General features: G+C 43.2%; 1 protein-coding gene and 1 long non-coding RNA gene across 2 annotated transcripts in view; one reads left to right on the forward strand and one right to left on the reverse strand.

The window, feature by feature from the left end:
- Positions 1-18,886, reverse strand: part of LOC136781804 (uncharacterized) — a 30,653-nt gene extending 11,767 nt beyond the window's left edge. The window contains exon 1 of the long non-coding RNA XR_010823998.1: positions 18,733-18,886. This is a non-coding gene — a long non-coding RNA (uncharacterized lncRNA). The remainder of the gene's footprint in view (positions 1-18,732) is intronic.
- LOC136781728 (UPF0489 protein C5orf22 homolog) overlaps positions 1-22,402 on the forward strand; it is a 147,331-nt gene that overhangs the window by 107,923 nt on the left and 17,006 nt on the right. The window lies entirely within an intron of this gene.

Consider the following 22,402-nt stretch of genomic DNA (forward strand, 5'->3'; position numbering starts at 1 on the left):
GAGTAGAAAAATCCATATTAACAAAGGCAACTGTTTAGAAAAAGTCGGCCATATTTTATCCTAATATCGCAGCTACAATTTCGACGGATGAGAATTAAAACTATCGTTGTATTACTTTATTTATGGTTTCTCGCAGTCTTTGTCATCCAAGAAGCTCGTCCGTGCGGACCGTGAGAGGAATCTAGGAATGCCAATAACCGAAAACGCTTATGAAATTACCGCGAGTAGGAAAATCCTTGCTAGCGGAGTCAGCCTTTTGGAAAATCGGCGATATGAAACACTGGCTTCTTTGGAGGCGTGCCATGAAATGAAAGGAAAATGGCAAACGTCTGGGAGGGCTAAGCTTTCCGACTTTGTACAAAAATATTAAAATCACTCGAGCGAAAAGCCATAGTGTTGCGCCTCCAAAAAATTCCTCGCAGCTTATACGAGAAAGGTTGCTTCATTCGCGCAGGATTAACACTGAGAAACCTATCGATGCCTCGCCTTCCACCACGTGGACCATCCGCAGGATTTGCAAAAGTCGAGCTTATAGTTGCAATAATAATAATAATATACGCGTATAAGGATACAGGATGGAAGCGCTCTTATGAAAAAAGTGGATCGAGGAAGTACTTTTAGGGAAGGAGGGGGGGGGGGGATTCGACGTAGGAGCTACGAGGGGAGGAGACTCCATTACGTATCAGTTTACTCAAAGAATCAATTTCAACTGGAAAAAGCCGTTCGTAAATTCCAACTGTAGCTAGACGATCTTCGATTTTCCTCATTTTCTATCCGAATTTTTCTTCGCGACACAAGAAATGACTCGCGCTCAATTAGGAAAAGTATCCAATCATCCCCATATTATATGGTACACGTGGAATGGGATAAAAGGAGTTTTACGAAAGGAGAGGAATAAATCTGAAGGGAGGAGACTCCATTACGTATCAGTTTACTCGGAGAATCAATTTCAACTGGTATAAAAGCCGTTCATAAATTCCAACTGTTAGACGATCCTCGAGATTTCGCTGATTCGTCAGTTTTTCGCGTTATCCGAATTTTTGCTGTCGACTCAGCAGCTCGACTGCATCGCAACATATAAAGGGATGGCACTCGCTTCATTACGCAAAGTAGCCAATCAGCGTATCAGGGATTTTTGCACCGAAGGATGCCGCGAGGAGTTGGCGTGGAGTAGAGGCAAGACTTTGGACTTGGAAAAGCTGGTGGGAGGGGGAGGGAGGAGTAGGACAGGGGTTGGTTTGCGCCAAGGGAAAAATAGCGTGGAAAAATAAAGTTTACCGCGGGATCGGTGCTAGCTACGTTTAGGGAGAGAGGGGGAGGAATATGGGGGGGAGACGCGCGGTGGCGGTTATAGGGGTGGTTCTGGGGAACGAAAAAGAAGAGGCAAGGCGGAACTCGGTAGCTGAAGGGAGAAGAAGCGCGAAGGAAGGAGGAAGGAGGGAAGGGAGGGGGGGGGGGGGGTAGGCAAGCTCCAAGAGTGATAGATTGCCTCCTCGCAAGGACGAGGCAAGCTCTCCTCCAGCCAGAGGTGATCTCTCTCGAGAAAGCTCAAGCTTTCCTCGGGATCTGGTTTTGAGAACGATGGAACGATAGAATGTATCATCCTATGATTTATTATCAGTGACTGTCTTCGAGCGACCATTTTGCATTTTCCGCGGAGAAGCCCGGCTGCTTTTGGCCCATCACTCGGGGAGGAGGAAGCCGCGCTATATTTGGCCGAAGAGAAAAATCTGCGTGGATGAAGAAATATACCTCGTGGAATCTATACGTTAATTTTCAATGCCACGAGAGATTATAAACGCGTAGGTACTTTTAGCGAGGAAACATTTTTCTTCCTTTTCGTGTTGATCTACGATACGCAGGGTGTGAGAGGCACGGTATACAAGGGCCAATGGACGTGTAATCTACGGGCTGTTTATGTGCCAACGAAGCGTTTACACCTCCGCCGATAGGGGCTCTTTAGCATTTGCACGTACACAGGGCCATCTTTCTATGTGTACTGCACGATATAGACGGGTGTGTATATTTCACAAAGATAGGAGTCTGGATATTGATAATCTTCGTAGGACCTCTCCTCGCGTTCAGCTTCTCTCGCCCAACCTCCTTCTTCTTCGATGTCGCCTGGCCTTTCAGTGATAAGCTACTACACAAGGGTGCAAACGACCAGAAGACTCTCTCTCTCTCTCTTTTACTTACAAACACACACACACACACATATACAGAGCGAAAGATTCGAAGACCCTGCGATATCTACTGCTATCTCTGAAAGATTCGGCTATCCAACAATCCACAGTACAAACACCTATCGCTCTCTGGGAATTCAATTTGGCCGGATTGAATTTTTTCCAGTGTTTTATTATTGTCCCTGATTTGTCTATGACGTAGGAGCGAGAGATTGCGGAAAAACAAGTCTCTGGCATGGTAGGAAGAGGGAAGAAAAACGACGGGCGCGTCTTACTGTTGCGCGTTATGTCAAACGACCCAGCGTTTCCTCAGGAGTGCATGGGGCGCGATCGAAGATTGCGGAAGTCTGAAAATTCGTTTTCGCAAAGTGCCATTTCGGGAACGAAGCAGCCATGTTTCATCCAACAACCCCGACGCAACGTGGATGTAGATAGAGCAGGAACAAATGACTCTCCTCGACGCACTTATAGTGCGTCTTCCTCTTTTTTCTCCTCCTCCTCATCCTCTTGCTTCACCCTTTCCTCCCCAGTCACTTTTCAAACAAGCTGGTTGCACAATTTTTCAAAGAATTCTTCGCTCAGTTTTTGTACAGTCCACTCGTTACGGGGTTCAAGTTGGTTGTTGCTGACAAGATTCAACGGAGCTTCCTTATCACGACGCCACTCGTATAAGGATGGTCGAAAGTTTGGCCATTGCAGCGATTCTGAATTTTTATGGGGCCGTTACCGCCGGTGCACGTGATATAAGCCGATGAGTCGAAGCTGCTTGCCAGGATGCCTCTCCTCTCCTCTCCTCTCCCTCTCTTACCAAACTTTTACGATACCCCGGTGGCACGGCGTTTATGTCGCGTGTAAATCTCACTAATTCTCCCGACGCCAAGACTCCTTCATATTTGCTCACTCAATATTTAGATTTCTTTTTATTATGCCCATATAAGCGATTCTATATAATCTATTCAATGTTTCCTTCGAGCGATAAATTACCGGAATCTTGATTTTTCTCAAAACCCTTTTGCCGCTCGAATAACCGACGCTGGCGATACTAAACTATATATATATATATATATATATATATATAACGAGAAATTCCCTATACGAGTTGATATAGCATAGGGGTTGCTGCGGGCAACGCCTTCTTTAGAAAGACACACATATTTCTATTTACATTGCCATCAGTATTGTATTTGTATTTGTGCGAGCACTGGCTTCCGCCTCAAGGAGGTATGTAGAGGAATAGCGAAGAAAAACGCCAGTCGTGTCAGCCGTTGGCTGAACTTGACAGATTCGTGAAAAGTTTCGCAGGAGAATGCTTTGGCACTCTTGCGAACGGATCTATCGCCAAATCTTGCGAAATTTCGACCTGGAGTTAAGTAATGTGCCACCAATCACGCGTCTATTAGCGACAATCTTATATAAGAACGTGTATATATATATATATATATGTATAAATATAGATAGATACGGGAGGATATTTTAACGAGACAGCTATCAGAGCGTTGGAAATTAATTTCATAACAAATTGGCTTCTCCGATGCGATGCTTCCATGGTTCTTCGCTCACCACCAATCAATGGAATCAATAAGCTGAGCAACATTGAGGCAAGCATCGACGAGAGGAGAAAGAAAGTGAGAAGAAAAAAGTTGTTAAATAAAAATTGAAAAGATTTCAAGTAACGCTCGACCTTAACCTCCAGCAGTAATCGTGGGACAGGTGGTTGATTACAGTTTGCCGCGAAGTCTGCAAAAATGGGCTGGCTGGGAGAACCAGGCGGTTCTAGTGTTCAATAATTAAGTGGAACCTGTTGCGCTTCTCACCCCCACCAGAGTTTCTCGGCTAACGCGACCAACCACCCCTAACCTATCCTTCTCCTCTCATTTTCATTTTCACTCTCACTCTCGCTCTCACTCTCACTCTCATGCTCATCCTCGATCTTCCATTTCTTCTCTATTGCTACCGATGTTTCCTCATAAATAAATATATATAGATATAATAATTTTATTCATTCTTAATCTCTCTTGAAAAGTATTTCAAAGTAACGAATTATTTATATAGAAAAGTTTAATTTGTCAAGAATACAATTAAAAGTGATTGGAATTGGCCAAGCTTGGTTGACCCTTGACGAAAAGGGAGGAATAAGGTGGAGCCAGTCATTCGAATAGAGTTTCGTGGGTGTTTCCATTTTGGAGCGAAGCTTATTCGTTTGTCGAATAAAGGAGCAGCTTCGCGAAGCGAGAGAGAGAGAGAGAGAGAGAGAGAGAGAGAACGAGCTTTATCTTTTGCTTGTATAATATATTGGTCTCGGTAGACAGAGAGAATTTCAGTATATCCGTTCACCCACCACCCTTCACTCTAGCGACGCAAGATCAGCTCACCCTCAGCCCACGACCCAATTCTGGGCGCCTTTCAAGTTTTACTATCAGTCAGCAGGATTCTGCTCTCCCCGCCTTCTTCAAAATCCATCTACCCCCTTGGTCTGGCACACATGCTGTTGACGGGGACTCAATACGATCATCATTCGTCCTTCTCCCTCTCTCTCCACCTGCATCAGCTTGCCATATACCTAATTTTAGATTAAACCAGAATTTCCATCGCGTTTATTTTCAAAAATCAAAACCACATTATTTATGGTACGACTCAATAGAGGCTTAGGATTTTCCTTCAATTTCTTTTTTCTTTACTTCTTCGTTTATTCTCTTCCGTACGTTCTACCTGCCAGTAATGGTCCTGACGTCTACCGGAATACGCAAAATCCTATTTCGAGACTGAGGCTCCATTTCTGCACTTGTGCAATGCTTCCCCGGATCCTCTTCAACCGTCACGAGGATCGAGGCTGAGGGGTTGGGTGCTTGGGAGGGGGCAGAGTCAGAAACATGAGAAAGAGAGAGAGAGAGAGGGTGCAGGACCAATGCTTATTCGACTTGACAAAATAATTTCGTCTGTTTCTAGGCGACGCATAATATGAAAAAAAGAAAAATATCTTCGGAGAAAAGGAGTATTCGTGGTTTGACGCAGGAAAGATATTTTCAGCGTAGAATTACCGTCTCGAGTCGTCGCACTTATGTAATATGTTTATTAATGCTCGGTGCTCGAGCGCCCTTGGAGGATTCTGATCCTGGCAGGAGGATTCCGGCGTCTCATTGACATCGGGTAGAGACCATAAAGCGACGATAATACGTGCATAATAACCGACTTGATATGAAAAAGACGGCTGAGAAAAGAGGTGAACGTAAAAAGGGATTCGCCCGGAGTAATATTATACGGGAGATCGGGGAATTGGGGACTCGGCGAGGCGAGGCGAGGTTAGGCGAGGCGACGAAGAAAGGACGATGTGGATGGTTATGAGAAACGAGTCATTGCTCCGATAATGTCTAATTGATCGAAGAATCGAGGAGGTTATTTGCAATTTGCACGTTTCATCATGAATCCCCCCTCGGAAATGGCATGTACAGGTTATAGTCTTGCCTCTGAAAAGAGTACTCTAGATTTTAGAAGCCCCATCTCCAACGCGCTTCCCTCCTGGGATAAAGGATCAAGGATGCTGGATGCGATGCACACGTATATCCTTATCCTATATCCCTGCCTGCCAAGTCAACCCAGCCTCGCCACCCCCGACTTTCTTTCCTCTACTCTCTTCACTCCCCCCTCTCGCTGCCTCCGCACACCCCCTCTCGTCCGGACTGGCATCGACCGCGAGGACTCTGCTCATGGTTCATGGCTCACGGCTCACGACTCACGAGTCTCCCTGGATTTCGTACAGGACCGTGCCAAAGGCATCCTACGTATTATGTACTATATATATATATATATATACACATTATATAGCTATGCCTAATATCAGGCATCATTCCCTCCTCATCTTTCTCTTTTCCAATCTTCATCTCCTCGTTTCCGCTCTGCATGGCTCGTCACTCCAAAGACCGGTGGTGGACCTTGCAACTTGTAAAACAACAAAGACACCAAAAATAATTTCCACGTGCAAGGCAGAACATCACAGCCTTCTGGAGTGTATCGACATTATTGATTTTGCGTTTCCAGCAATTTTACGTTTCCAAGGAGAGACGGGGCTGGATAAGAGGACGCGAGCGTGCATGTGCAGATACATACGACATATATACTATATATACGAGTATGTAACGCGTCGCGTCGCTTCGACTAAAGGGGGATGACGTCCCAGCGCCATGACAGATGTGTAGCCGAAAAAAGATGGAGGCTGATGCCAGTTACAGCTTCACCGTATATTCCACGCATATTTGGAAAATTGTACACGAGGAGGAAAAATTTCCTACAACGGATGTAATTTATATTAAAAGCCTACGGAATGAATTATATTGTTTGGGTTATTCTCCACGAGAGACTGTATAGTGTTTCATTCCTATATATATATATATATATATATATATATATATATATATATATATATATATATATATACATGTGTATGTCTGTATGTATATATAGCTGTGTGGGTGCTAACTCAAGCCAAGTTCATTCGTGGAGAGTGAAAGTTACAGCGAAGCACTTTGCAAAACTTCGTAAGGTGGGTCAGGACTTTTCCGAAGGAGATATTTCTTCCTGTGTGTATATATAGGAGCGAGGAAACTCCACTCGAGAGCAACGGGTGTGAGAGTCTCTAATTAAGAGAGTGACAACGAGCAGAGGAATAGAATCTTAGCTACTATTTCAACCCTTGAAACTTCGACTCTCCCGGAGGATCGTAGGAAGCATCCTGTTTGCTTGCCTATCTTTCGAGGCGTCTCCCAGGGGATCTTGTCCTCGTAACATCACATCACATCACGTCACATCGCTTCGCCTCACCTCAATCATTCCCCGCCTCACCCCCAAAACCACCCTCCAAATGCAGAAGGAGGGTCGGTATAAATGGTATATGTATATATATATATGCATATATATAAATACGTAGACCGTCCAAACTACAGATAAGTGTAGGATGAAAACCACGAAATAACGTAATCTTGCAGAGATGTTTTACTCTCGATGGAATTTGGTAACCGGAAGTTGGACGATACGGGGACGCGTTATATCCAGGATAGAGTCTGACTTAAAGCACCAAGACACACTGTCTAGCTGCGAAATTGTTTGTCACTTTTTTCCTTCTGGATACATTTTTATCCCGACTGCACCACTCTCCACCCTCCATTTCACCGTGGTATAATTTTCCTCGGGGAAAAAAAAGAACAAGATTTTATTCACTTCACGAGCTCGACTGCCGTGCAATTTTGGCTGCAGGGGATGAAGCTGTTATTTTATAATAATAAAGAAGCTCCGTGAAAAGTACAATTTACCACTGTAATATCATGTCTTGTCTTTTACGGCTTATTTCGATCGATTTTCGCAACTGGAGTTTATCCTTGCCCATTATAAAGTTTATTTAGTTTATTTCTCTTTTTTTTCAATATAGGAATATGACTTGCTGGGATAGAGATCGATCGTAAGAGTGTATGTATATATATGCGGGAAGTATTGAAATTGCTGAGGAAGAGGAATTTGTGGTTAAAACGGACGAAGGAGCATTTTTCAGGAGCATCGTACGAAAATATAAGGACTGGGTTGGAGGAGAGGTTAAAGGGGTAAAGTTAACGATGCGAGATGAGGGAAGGCGAGAGTAGTCTCGGCCGGGGACAGGGGATACGTTGCGGACCAGGGGCTATAGGGATGTCGGAGCGGAGCACCATGGCGTAAAGAGAGACGTTCCCTGGAGCGTCGCAGCCACGAGAAATCAAGTATGGAGGAGATTTGCATGCGAGTCGAATATAAGCTTGCTGAATATCCTTTGGTATATATAAGTATTTCATATAAGAGAGGTACGTTCTCCGCTTCTGCTGCTGCTGCTGCATCAACTCGAGTCTGTCTGACTCTCGACATTCTGAATAACAAAACGTATAAGCACTAGGCAGGCATTATCTTTGAACTCGTAAATGACAATCGGATGAATGAAAAATAAAGAGAAGACTCGTTCTAATATATATATATATATATATTTAAGATGAAAGAAGAAAGATAAGAGGCTGGTGGATTTATCAGTCCATTGTCTATATCTGAAAAATAAAGATTTCTAAAGGTATCCTGCTCGACTTCTCAGGGGTGGCATCGAGATATAAAAATTTCTGACGTCCTATATATTCCAGAGGAACCAGTCTATCTCCTCTTTTCCCGTCAGCACCCCTGGGGCCTTCGCACTGATAGGCTTGCCACTGGCTTTCCATATCCAGCAACTTCACACAGATACGCAGCAAGCCATCCTTATCATATATTTTTGCATATCATACCGCGCTGCTCCTAGGAGTGGCGACGCGCGCGCGCGAACGCCTTTATTTCCTCTTACGGATTTCCACGAAAATGCTAAGAGAAACCAAAGTTCCTCTAATAAGTAGATCTTATAGGTATAACGAAGAAGAGATAAGAATGAAAGAAAGGGTGAAAGAGAGAGAGAGAGAGAGAGAGAGAGAGAGAGAGAGAGAGAGCGAATACCGAGAGAATCCTGGATGAGAATAGGTAATAATTTTTGGTGAGAACGCTGCACGAAGGAGCTCCAAGCTGGTATGTATATATATATGTATATGGAGAGAAGGTTATAGAGTGGGGGGAAGTGTGAAAAGCAGGGGGAGAAGATTTTGCAAGGTGGAATTGTCAATTTCATATAGTCGAAGGAGAAGGTCGTCGTATTCGGCTCACGGGGCACGTTTGGTAAGCCCACACGAGCCAACTCACCACGCGCCTTTTGGCTCGCTCATATTTATATTATTATCAAACATTGCAATGCAACGCGGCTCATGCATACATTCTCATATTCCATATATTCCACTCCTTCGTACGTACTCACTCGAGGAACTCGAGAGATTCTCCACCTCCTCAAGCTCGATCACTCGCATATATATATATATGTATATACGCATACAAACTACATCTATAATACTCCAACTTCCCACTCGTATACAATAGCAGCAGGCACTTTCACTTTACGTTAATTCGGATTAACTTTTATTTATCGCGATACTTATACATATGTACATATATATATATATATATATATATATATATAGTGTACCAAACACGCGTACGTCAAGTACAAGCGAATAAATCACACTAACGGATCGCATGCGAGACTCGAGAATTTAACGCAAGGCGACTAATCTGCTGGTGGGCAGAGATGAGAAAGTACGGTTTTTTTCGTTGCACGTAGAGCTCTGGTCGATATAAATCACGCAGCGAGAGGGACGAGAGAGAGAGAGAGAGAGAGAGAGAGATTCGAAAATTTGTAAAATACTTTGCTCCTTTTTCTTCTTAATTCTTTTTTGCTTCTTTTCCACCCCCCCCCCCTCACTCCTCCTTCAGGATAAAGGTGTTAGGGACGCAGGCTGCGAGTGACAGCTACATTTATACGTTTCACGGATTTTCCATATCGAGATTTGTCGAGTGCACACGCCGCCCGCACGGGGTTAACGCCGCGGCACTGCAAATAACGCCGGGGAGGATTTGTATCTGTCACAAGCTGCGAAACTGCTTCGTACGTGAGGCGAGAATCATCAAGTGTTTGGATTTTTCGCCAGGATTTTAACTACGCGCTCTTTTATCGCAAATGCACGCAGCGTGCTCCTAATATACTATTTAAAGTATGAAATCTCGACAGAAACTTTAAATCACCGATAAAAACTGGGCGTGATGTATGCGCGGAGGATCGAAAATGCGAACCAATCGTGGAATTAGATCGTGCTGGTCTGTTCGATATTAAATCTGAAATGAAACTGAGCCGTCCCTGGGAGCCGGAACGTACGGGGACCCGGAAACTTTGGGATCAGGACTAACCCCTTCCTTCTTACCATTCACATCGAGAGTATATACCTGAACCCTTTTCGCCATTGGCCGTTCTCTCATTTAAAAAGCACATCTCATTTTCCTCCGCGATATTATTCGGTTTGTACCGTCACGATCGGGATGTATATAATGCTGTTTGTATATATATATATATATATATATATAGCTGACCAATATCGTGGTGAATTTCGGTAATCCTATAACTCGTTCTTTTCCAATTGTTTTTTAATTCTATAAATACACGTGTGTGTAAGCGATATTTACAAATGTTAATTATCAGTTTGACTCGTAATTCGCAGAGACGATGAAATTTATATCACGGCGTGGAGCAAACGAATTTCTCATTTTTTCGCCTCTTGACTCGCGCGAGCTTTCGAAACGGGCTAAAAATATTTGCAAATATGTACACACGTATCTGCAGTGCGATCCCACCTACCTCCCCCCTCTTGCCGAAATCCCCTGCTAAACCCCAGCGCTTCAAACGGATAATCAGGTAGATGCTGAGACGAGAGCTACTCTCTACCGTGTAAGGAAGCCAGGATGGGTGAAAGGGAGGGGGGGGGGGGGGGGGGTGAGAGTGAAAGAGAGAGAGAGAGAGAGAGAGAAAGCGAATATGTAAATCACGACTGCCTCTCGCATCCCTGTAAATCGCATTTCAACGTGTGACACGCATCGTACGCATACATGAACAAAACTTTCCAGGTATACATTTGCATGACAATATTATTCCACTCGTATATAGCATCGCGTTTAATTTTTCTCCTCTACCGAAGAACAATCCAAGACTTGCATATATATATATATATGAATAAGAGTAAATTTGCGAAAAATATTGTCGCTACAAGCTTTATCCGTAATTACTACATCAATTAAAGTATATCGATCGTGAGATGGATTCTCTGGTATTTCTTTCTCTCTGTCTGTCAGTCTGTCTGCATTCTCTTTGCTTTCTTTTCAGTTTTGCTTTGTCTCTTTCAGAGACGGTTTGATTTATTCGTGCTTTCAGGCAGGGCAAAGTTTGAAATCCGGGCAGGCCATTTGAAAAACAACCCCTAAGAGTGTTTTTGAAAGGGTCTATAGGTAACTCGTATGCAAATTGGTCGATATTGTCGTGCGTTACGTGGCAGGTATACATTGGTGGATGCGTACGTGAGTAAAAAGGTAACTCGCGGCCTCGGTGAGCGACGCGGGGAGGGGGGAGGTAACTAAGAGTAGAAGGCTAGAAGCAAGGGGTGTATGTGTATTTTTGTATGTGTGTGTGCGTGTGTGTGTGTGTCAGTCAATTCAACCGATGCAAATTCGCCAACTAAAACGGAGTGCATAAAGCCGAAAGCTCAGCCGGCTCGAGGCACGATTTGCATAAGTGTCCTGGCAGCTGCGAGAGCGCTGCACCGCGAAACACGTGCCCCGACATCCGATTAAAGGACTTGCGACTTGCTCTCTGATTCTTCTTCCCTCTTCCTGTGCGCCATTCACGCTCCTCACTGCTTCCGGAAAAGGGATAGCCAGCATCTTTCAAGAAAATCTTCGAAACTTTTTCTCTCCTTCTGTTTCTTCGTCCCCTCCACCCCCACTACCCACACTCTCAAATTATTTGCCTTTAATATTGCCAAATCTGCACTTTTCAATTCTACGAGGAAGGATAAAAATGAAATGGATCCATTTGCAGTTTGACTGGCGTGGGATCGGTCCTACATAAGATTATCAAGAGAGAAGAAAGCGCGCTTGTTAGCGGTATGATGTTGCAGTGGAGGATCGAAAGGAGACAGCAACGTAACAGGGGAGTAAATAAAATGGATAAAGGGGGTGAGAGAGAGAGAGAGAGAGAGAGAGAGAAAGGTGGAGTGGGGTGGGGGCAAATAAGAGATAGGATGAAAAGAAGGCAAAGCAGCGAAGGAGGGTTTTCTCTGGCAAGAGGGTTTTGGGGGTTGGTCGAGGGTGGTGTGAGTATGTGGGGTTTGAAAAGCGTTGCCTGGCAACCACCCCCGGCTCTTCGTAATGGCCGCCACACACGTCACACACATACTCCCCCTACACCTACCCATACCCCCTGTATCCTTTCCCCTTGCCTTTGCACAAGCCCCTTCAACGTCTCGCATAATACATATCCTGCGCCCTACGCCATCCGCGTGCGGGGTAAATTCTTAAATTTTGCCCGAATTGAAAATTTCCATATCTTATTCCCCAGTGCTGCGAGAGGAGCGCCGGAGCTCTCTTCTCTCCGTTGCAACCAGTCGACGAGTCTCGTACACTGCAATCGAATCGAAAACTCTTCCCCTCCCCCTTCCCTCTCTTTCTCTCCTCTCCTCAGTAAGTCATATAACGTCACCTTTTTTCCTTATCAAAAAATATTTAATCTCTCGATCCACTAACTCGAAAATTTCCTATTAATTTATTAGTTCTAGGACTGCAGACTTTGCTCTGCAGATTAAAGTATGGAGTATATACGTGTATAGGTAGGTATATTACTGCGTTACGTACGAGGATCAAGGAGATTAGGATTATTCTCCGTCACTGTAAGATTATGCGTCTCGACGGCGAATTATTAAAAATATTTCATTGCAAGCTTCGTGAAAGAGAGAAAGAGTGTGCGAAATGAAATTGTTAATAGATCTTCCAGGCTGCAGGAAACGGCAGGTGATTTGGCCAAGAGGTGCCATTTTTCTATATTCTATTCTATATACACGCGTGCACTATATATGGACTAGAACCGAAATGGTTGAAACTCGACATTTCGACTTTTAATGCGCATCAAGCACTCGCATGAGCATACAGGCGGCCTTAAATTGGGTGTAACATTCGGCTGTTGACTTCGGTCCTTGTGCATAGACAGACGCGTCTCGCACCTATAGACGCGCGTCTGTATAAGCGAGGCTTTTCTTTTGCTTGTGTAGAAGCGTGAAGAGTATCGATGATGGGTCGATAAACATCGGCGTATTGTGCAATCAACCGCCTATTTGGTGTCATTGTACCGATAGCTTCATGGGTAGCTTCCTCATCCTCATCGTACCAGCCGCATTTTCATCCTGGCTCCTTTTCATTGTGTGTTTGTACAGACCTGGCTTACATAACCCCTTCACCATGCAAGTATGGATGACGATGGCCTAGCCCGTTTTCTATCTACCTGGCCTCTCACGAATATACCTGCCAGACAGCATCCATCAAATCCAAAAAGCCAATCGAAGACTTCAATGCTGCTCTCTCTCTCTCTCTCTCTCTCTCTCTCTCTCTCTCTCTCTTTGTCCTCTCACTCTCTTTTGTTCTTGCTGCAATTTTAACAGATCTCTCATAATATTTCAAAGCTATTTAAAGCCTTGCTTTTAAAGTAGTTGCCTCCGGAAGAAGAGAGGGGTGATAAAGGGAAACAGAGGGGCCCCAAAACGTCATAGTATTATATGAAAGCTAGTTATTAATGAACGTAGTTTTCTGCACCCTTACCGCTAAACCAAAATCACACGCCAGGCCCGTCATCATTCTTTAATGATTCTTTTCATTATTTATTCTCGACCAAGAGCGTAACAAACATTTATCACGCATTGCGGAGATTTCGATTAAAACTATTAGTTGTGGGTTGATTCCTACGTGTTTATAACGTTTAGAGGTGTTCTCTGTGCAACTTTTAAACTGTTGAATGACGAGTATCAGGTTACTAGAACGTTAATTCCAGTTATTTGATAAGTGGTGAATTGTAGTCACTCTCCCCTCCCTCCTCCCTTTGAAACCAGCGGATATTTAATAACGAGTTGCATCGCGATCGAATAAATCGTTGTCGTTCGTATATTCGGTGAAGAGCCAAAGTCAGCTATATTTGGCAAGAGAGACGAGAGAGAGAGAGAGAGAGAGAGATGCGCGCAAGAGTTTTCCAATTTGTCTTGGCGCAGAAAGTAGCGCGCCGATGTTTCCCAAGAATAAGGGAAAAAGAGGGGAGGAGGGAGTTGGTGAGAGTAGAAAGAAAAGGATAGAGTTACACATAGGGTGGGATAGAGTCGAGGGTGGTGGACGCTTTCGCTAGATAAGGATGGGATAAAGCAAGGAAGAAGAAAAGGAGAGAAGAAACGGCTGGGTAATGGTGGAAAATCCGTTGGCTGAATTGAAGCGAGACATCGTGAAATTGAACAACGTATGTAACGCACACGCTTACAGATATTCGCGACAGACAGGAGTATGACAGGGCAGGCTGAGGAGCGGGGATAAAAGGGGTGGGAGAGAACGGGACCCCATCATACCATTATATCCACGCTAGGAGACTGCGAAAATTTCCATACAACTACTACTATTTTGTCATATATTATTACGTTAAAAAAAGTGTTGGAGATGCTTGTTTCTCCTCACCCATGCACCCCCCTTCTCACGCTCCGTCTTTTTTCTCGTAAAAATCTTACGCGCTACACCCTAAGATAGCTTTTCCCTTCTCCTCTCACCAGAATTTCTCTCGATCGAACATCCATCAGGCCAATTCTCTCAGCTTGATAAAATGTTTTTATAATAATTGATAAATTAAGTATTTTTCTGTATTATTATCTTTGATACTTTTATAATTATGAACGGATTCAGTGGATTTTATTTGGAGTGAAACGAATAAATTAGTCAATGTTTGCACGAAGATTTAATGTTACGTTCGAAAGTGTGGTTGATCCTCGATTCAGCAATGTTTGATTAGTGTACATGGATGAGACGTAGCGATGGATAAAAGGTCAATGGGGAAAGCTAGCTGCTTCTGATTTATGGAGAAATTTATCGGGCGATCAAACCCTTTAATAACAATAGGTATAGGACAGATCCTCGAGGGTAATCGTATGCATTTTACGCGTTTTTCAGCTGCCCTGTATTATTTTGCAACGGTTAAAGAGCGCAACGCGTGTAAAACTTGGCAATAAATTTCGATTATCTCCTTCTCTCTCTATCTCACACACCACTCTGTACTTGCCAGAAATACAAGGGCTAGCTGTCACGTGTGAGAAAGGGATGGAGAGCGCTTCGCAGGGGCTGGCAAGATCGTACCGGGGAGCATTTCTAAGGATCCTGCTTATTTCTAGATAGAAAAAAATAGGCTGGCTTAGTGGCAGAGAGTCGTTTACCCACTATCTTCTCAAGTGGTGCAAATATTTAATAAATACGTCAAGCACCGTCTCTTTGTATTCTTTCCTACGCAAAGAAAGCAATGTTCTATCAAAAATAGAATAAAACTATAGAATTTTTAATTTGAATTGCTGGGAGAACATAGAAGTTTGATCCGTTTCGCTGACAAGCGATACAAATCCTGAAAGGTTTTGTGAAAGTGATAGCTAAGCTGTGAAAATATGAAAGGAGGAATCACTTGAATATTGAGTAATAATTGACGAGTAATGCTTATTATAGAACTATATAAAGAAGAAGGGTGGGAGAAAGTAGCAAGCAACTTGTTGCATAATGATGCAGGATGAGGCGACATCGGAGAGACCTGAATAGGTTCGTTGGTTTGGCGCGATAGTAACGCTTGCGTGCTCTCTCGTCAAGGCAGGTCCTTTTCAATCGGAGAAGCATGAATCGACACTGCACTGTGAAGGAAAAGGACAGAAAAGGCTTCTAAAATCTCTCTTTCCTTTCATTCTACTCATTTACACCGTCTCTTATTTTAATATTTCGACGGTACATCACAATTTTTATCCTTACGCGTTATCTCTCACCTCGCAGGTGTACTTTTGATCAGTAGTACGAGTCGACTGTTTTTTCAATAAAACGCATATAGGTCAGGGTGAAAAAAATATTCTTCTCGTTTTTCTTTAGATTTATTTTTTGCGTTCAATTTTACTATACGTAGAGGAATAGTATCTCAATATTTTTTCAGATACTTGTAACTTCCTTCTCGATATATTCTCACTTTAATAAAATATTTTCTCAAATATGAAACATCACCGAATCGCAATATCTGAATGGGTAACGATATTGTATGTGCGATCATTTGTTTCTTATGTTTATCGTTTTATTGGAGTTGGAGTATATCAAGAGCGAATATTCATAGTATGAATCGAACGTTATTGTCCTTGTTGTCGAAAAACCGCCGTGTATCTTGATAGGTTCGGCGGATCAGAGCGCGATAGTAGCGCTTGCGCACTCGCTCCTCCTACCTCGGCAGGTCCTTGTAATTCGTAGGGTAAAACGGCTGTGCTGGGGAAAAGGGGATAGAGGAGATCGATGAAAATCTGTATTTCTCTCAAGCTGCGTTTTTATTCCTTTCTTTATTTTATTATATATAGTTTGTTTCTACTCTACATAATGATAGTGCTTGAGAGGACTCAGTATCATCTCATCGAGTTCTTTCGTTTCATAGACCGAAACAATTACACTTGAAAAAAGGACAAAATGGGCCTATAAAAATTCGTATCTCCCTTATTTTTATTATATTATTGGTAGTTGGTTTCTATTCTACATAAATAATAGCGCTTGAGCACTCTATCATCTTGTCGAGTTCTTTCATTTCATAGACCAAAATAATTAGACTTGAAAAAAAGGACAAGGTAGATCCATAAAAATCCGTATTTCTCACGTTTATATTAGTTTCTTTATTTTATTATATATATATTTAGCTTCCACTCAACATAATAGTAGCACTTGCGCTCTCTTTCACCTCATGGACAGATCTTTCAATTGACGAATAGAACATAAAAGAATTCCGCTTAAAGAAAGAGGAATAATATAGATCGATAAAAATCGCTCCATCTCTCAGCTCGTCTTTTGATTTATAGGACTAATTTGGTTCTCCGACTTTAATATGCGACGGCGTGAGAGCGTAATAGTAGCGCTTGCGCAGTCTCTCACCTCGGCAGGTCCTTTCAATCAGTCGTATGAATCGAGTGCACTTTGAAAGAGGATAGGAAAGATCGAGGGTGAGGGCGAGGGCGAGGGCGGTAAAATCCCTCTTTCCCTCATAGCTCGTCTTTTTATTTATTTTCTATCTTTCGGTTTAATAGGTTCGCTCGGTAAAAGTCCGCTCCACACATGGCGCGCGCAACACTCCGAACCCCTTTTGCCTCTCGGTATTTCGGTCTCCGTCTGCGGCAGGTCGGCCGCCAATCTTTTAGATCTTATCCCCGAAATTATACGTCTGTCTGCTTGTCTGTTCCAACTCTAAACCCTTGGGACGTTGGCACGCGGTATCAAACGTTAATCGCATACCATCCATTCTCTTCTCATCTGATTGCCTAATGGCATATACGACTCTTTGATTGTTGCGCGTTAGCTGAAGAGGATGGCGCGCGAGGACGCGAATAAGCGGGGTGTACGCGCTCACGTTCGCCCACCACCCCGTGCACTTTTCCAAGCATCGGTATATATATAGAAAAACGCGTTGCACGGGTATTTATTTCGGTGGAAGGAAAACGGGATATCAGCGGGTCATTAAACACAGATAGGTACAACCCACCGCATATGTCGGTTTATTCGCTCTCGCTCGCTCGGCGCGCGTCGTCGGTTGGCAGGCGATGCCAGGAGTTAGTTAGCGTATATGCAAAGCCTTCCCAGGTAGCCCTGATTATTTATGTGCCGATCGAACCCCTTTTTTCCTTTACCTGTACGAACCTTCTCGCCTGGTATACGCTAGATAAAAAAGGATGGGTGATCTCTAGGGTACTACAACGGCTTCTCACCGCTTTTTATAGATAGTAAAAAATATTATAATCTATGCTTGGCTGGAAAAGAAAAATATAATTCATTATTCGACCTGGCATACAAAGAGGGCGACAGGGGGCGCCCCACAGGATGTATCTCGTGTATCCCGCCCGCCAGCAGCCCGTCCATCCAACCGCGCTCGCTCGCTCTTCCTCTCTCATCCTGCAGTTGAAAAAGGGTTCGAGCTTGGCACTGCCTGGGAGCGACAGAGCGAGAGAGAGAGAGAGAGAGAGAGAGAGAGAGAGAAACTTTGCGGTATTTAAACCTATATTTACGAGCGCAAACCAGCTTTTCCAATAATATTAGCTCGGATTTAACTGCAGATTTTTAATGCAGTATTTAAACGTGTACAAGATCCGTGGAGTTTTACGTTGAGGCAAGATTGTCGAGGCCTGGAGGGGGCATAATTACGTATGCAGAAAAGGGGCTTTGGGCCTTGCTACGGCAGTGAAAGGATGAGAGGGGCGTTGGGAGAGGGTTGAGGGGAAACGAAGCCAGAGTGAATGAGCAGAGAGAAGAAAAAGAGAAAGTGTAGTAGCGTAGCGGGAGAAGGGCTGATGAGTGCAACCGGTGTCTTCCCCTCCCCACCTACCGGTAGCCGGTAGCGACATACGGCAAAACAGCCTCGCGGATTCCTCTCACCGGAAACGTTCTGCCAGTTTAGCACGAAATCCCGATTGAGGAAGACTAACGACCAACGCGTCAAAGTCCTTTAACTTTTTCGTCAGCCTTATAACCACAGTCCAACGAATCTCGTGTGCGGTACAACGGTATATATAGTAGTATGCGATGCTCTTTGCTAATTTTCGCATTGACACTCGCTGGTTACGTACGACTCGATCTTGCGAAATAAAATTAATTGCGCTATGTCGATGCCGAACGGTGTTTTGCATTTTAATTCTTGTGTTTTTAAACCAGCGAAATTTTTTCTTTTTGCCGTTATTCTTCCGATACGGTCATAGTAATTGGGTTATGATAGTTCAACTGGCAATTTGTTGTTTACGTTCTTCTTCAACCGGTTAATAGTCTAGAATTTTTATAACGCTCCAACAACATGCATAGTACTCACTTTTACGTAGTTTGAATAATTGCTTTTCTTTCCAATTCCCATGCCGGTCGAAACAGTCTTCTTTGGCGAAAAACTCGGCGGTGAAAACCAAATTTAAACGCGAGAAGAACCGAGGTGGTTGTAGAAAGGGGGTGGGTGGAGTATGAGAGTTGGGACGGGGGTGATTGAAGTGGCAGGGAGAGCTTTCGAGTAGCGAAACGGGCTGGGATATAACTGTGACATAATTAGCTCGGAGATCGAACGTTCCGTCGTCCCTCATCAGCAATCAGCTGGTCGTTTTCTCAATGAACGCATCTGTATATACGGAAGAAATAGTACATTTAAGAAAATGGACATTTTTGTTAAACTACTTCGTTTTGCATTTCACAATCAGTAATTATTATTAAGGAATAGTAGAAAATTATTAAAACCGCGTTTAGCTTTGATATATATATATATATATATATATATATATTGAATTAAAAACAGAGAGAGATAGAGAATAGCTAATGCAAAGTTGAAAGTAACGCACTTTTTCTACGACTCACTAAAATTCATTCACTGCTACGTTGTTCTCCGATAATATTATTGTAAACGAGAAAGGATCGTGAGAAGAAGGACACAGGGATGGACGGAGAAGGATCGCATCGAGAAAGGAGAGAATCAGGATCTGATCCTTCCATCTCGAAGGACCGTCCGACGGGAACTGTACCATTGAACGTCGCGACGCTAGCGTCTGCGTTCAATCTGCCTACACACGCGTACCCACACACAAACACGCCCGCGCCCGCGCTCCCGTACACTCGATATACGTACGTGCATGCTCCATCCACTAAAATAATTTCAAATAAATCCCTCAAGTGTCCCCAAAAGTCTCTACGGGCGTTTTTAGAACGCGATCTTGAAAAGAAGAAAAAACTACCGGTGAAAAACTTGCACTCGGTCGCTTCTTCAAGGTCTCCGTTTTGTTAGTGAGAAAGTTACGAGCGAGGGAGAAAATTAGTTTACATGCTTGGTTGATATTCAAACCCGTGCAGTTGGAAGCGAAAGAAATAAGCTTATATAGGTAGAATGGTATAATCCTTAATATTTTCTCGGTCAATACATTTCCAAAAAGAAGAAGCCACCCTTCGATTTGAGCCCACCCTCTTTCACCCCCAATCTACGCCCCGAGTCTAGAAGTGCAGCCTAGTACGCAAGCGTCAACATGGCTGCCACTTCTAGACTCCATCCACCTAAAGAGTCCCTCTCATTCATTTAACTCGCAGTAATTAATAAAACGTCGCTAAGTGCTTCCCTGTTTCGATAGACTGCTTCGCGCCAATCGTCATCCACCATCTGAAATCACGCAGCTAATTTATAATCGTGTAATAATCGCATTGAGCCTGAAAAATTCTTGCGGTTCGTTGTACAGTGCAATTATTAATCTTGTCGTGATCAAGTGATTAGAGGGCGTGCGCCACTGCTAATAAGAAAACACACAAACGTTCTAAAATATATTAATCCGAATTTCCACTGTTGATGAAAATAAAACGTCTCGTGTATACATCTAGTAGAAGAATGGTAAGAAAGCAAAGGTTACGAGGAGAGACGAGGACAAAGAAATAGTGACGAAGAAAGAGAAAAAAGCGGAGAGAAATAAATACATAAATAAAGCAACGTTTCGTCGAATTCGCTGTGTGGCCTGCGATGTTTTGCTTTCTCAGTCTCGAGAAGCCATTCGATCGATATACATATACACAGTTCTTTGTAGTCTGTTTCGCGTATAGTGAATCTTTTCCTTCTGCCGCTACGATGCACGCGATTCTCTCGAGATCAAATTTCTCTGTATGGTTTTGGTCGTTGGTCTTGTTTACATGGAGGAACGAGACACAGTGTTTAGCCAATCGATCGGATTAATTGTTCAATATTTACAAATATTCATGCTATATGTATAAAATCGAGTGCTGGTCGTAATGTCGTTTGGACGCATATGCAAATAATTCGCGTAGGGTACGACGTTTCGCTTGGTTATCCTCTCTCTTTCCAAGGTACACATACGCACGCACACACACTTGCTCCATTTTATTATAACCCCACACGAAGAAATGGTTGAGCTACTAGAGGGAGTAGGTAGAGGGGTCCAACGAGGAAATCCATTATTTTTTGTCTCTCTCTCTATGGGGGCACTGGGTCCCGGCAGCCATCATGAATCGCCCCCACTACTCGCCATTCTACTTTGTTTATATATAAGGACACTTGCTTTCGGACCATACCGAGCGATGGCTGCTGTGTCTGGCTACTGGCCACTTATATTCGGCCTGATAAACTGATAGTGCCAAGTAGTGCTAATCTTGAAGTGACCAGTCGTGAATGGTGCGACGCGATCAGTCATTTGAGAACAACGCTGTTCATTCGTGAAAACAGTAAACGATTGTCATTCATAAGGAAAATTACTCATCGACACACTTTCATTCTTTAAAGTTTTTTATTTATCCTCCTGTTGATCCTCTTCCTCGATTAAGTGATATTTTTCAGGTTGCAGTGTACAAATCTGCCATTTCAAAGATAACTTCTCCAGCTCCGAGGATGTGACAAACCTGCTGAAATATTTCAGTTACATTAATAAAATATTCAAGAGATAGATATATGTTTCAGCAATATTCTTGATACATCAATAGTAAATTTTTATAACAATACTCACCATCTCGAGATATTGTACCGTGTCTTTTTTAATTATACCAGAAAAAGAAATATTTTAAAACAGTCGTGCAGCTTATTTTATATACGTAACAAAACACAATTATTTTCGCTTCAAAACTTTAAGAATTCTGAAGAGATTTTTTGGTACCGTGTGTTAAAAAAAAAACTAATTTCTCGCGTCATAAAATGTGAAACTCTAAAAGCATTCCTCTCGCTACAGCAGGGACGACTTCAAAATTCTGTCGTTGGTTTGTCATCGAAATCCGTGGCATTTCGACCTTCCATTTTAATTTGTTAATATATGCATGCACGTAGGGCACGACGCACACGCGAGAGGAGAGGACTCGGTCGATAAATCAAATCAGAGAGTCATTGTACTCCTCAGGTAGCTCGCCGGGATCACTGAAAATCACGCAGCAGCAACTGAGCGAGAGAGAGAGAAAGGGAGACGGCTCGTGAGAATGAAAAGCGGCGAAGAATATTCAAATTTCGAACCCTCGTTAGGTCTGAAATTTTCAATGTGAAATAATTTATCATCGGATCCTGCTGAGGTGATCGAACGTACAATGCCTCTGCTACCTGCATTCATATAATTTCATCAGCCAATGATTTTCAATGAAGAGGGAAGAATTTTTTCAGACAAATTTCTACTTTTTCATACACAAAAGGATGCACATGTGGGAGAGGAAGTAATAGCAAAAATTTTATTGGAATCTGTGTATAAGGACAGAAGTGGAGATCGAGTGGTGGGGGTAGAAATAAAAAATTATAATAGTACAATCACACACGTGGTATAAAATTTCAATTTCTCCCAGAATCCTTTTGTCATTGAGCGTGTATGGTCGTTTACCAGTGGTCGTCGTCATCGTCGTCGTCGAATTCTGCATAGCTGAAGCAACACGACATCGAGGAAGAAGGAAGAGTGTAGAGCAGAGCAGAGCAGCCCTTAACCCTTTTCCCTCGCCGAAGGAGAGCTCTTTTTATACGATGATGGTAAAAGGTGTTGCGC

This window comes from Prorops nasuta, unplaced genomic scaffold, assembly GCF_024137725.1.
Source record: "Prorops nasuta isolate Cenicafe-Biocafe unplaced genomic scaffold, Cenicafe_Pnas_1.2 PNAS00002, whole genome shotgun sequence".
In the NCBI taxonomy this organism is placed as follows: domain Eukaryota; kingdom Metazoa; phylum Arthropoda; class Insecta; order Hymenoptera; family Bethylidae; genus Prorops; species Prorops nasuta.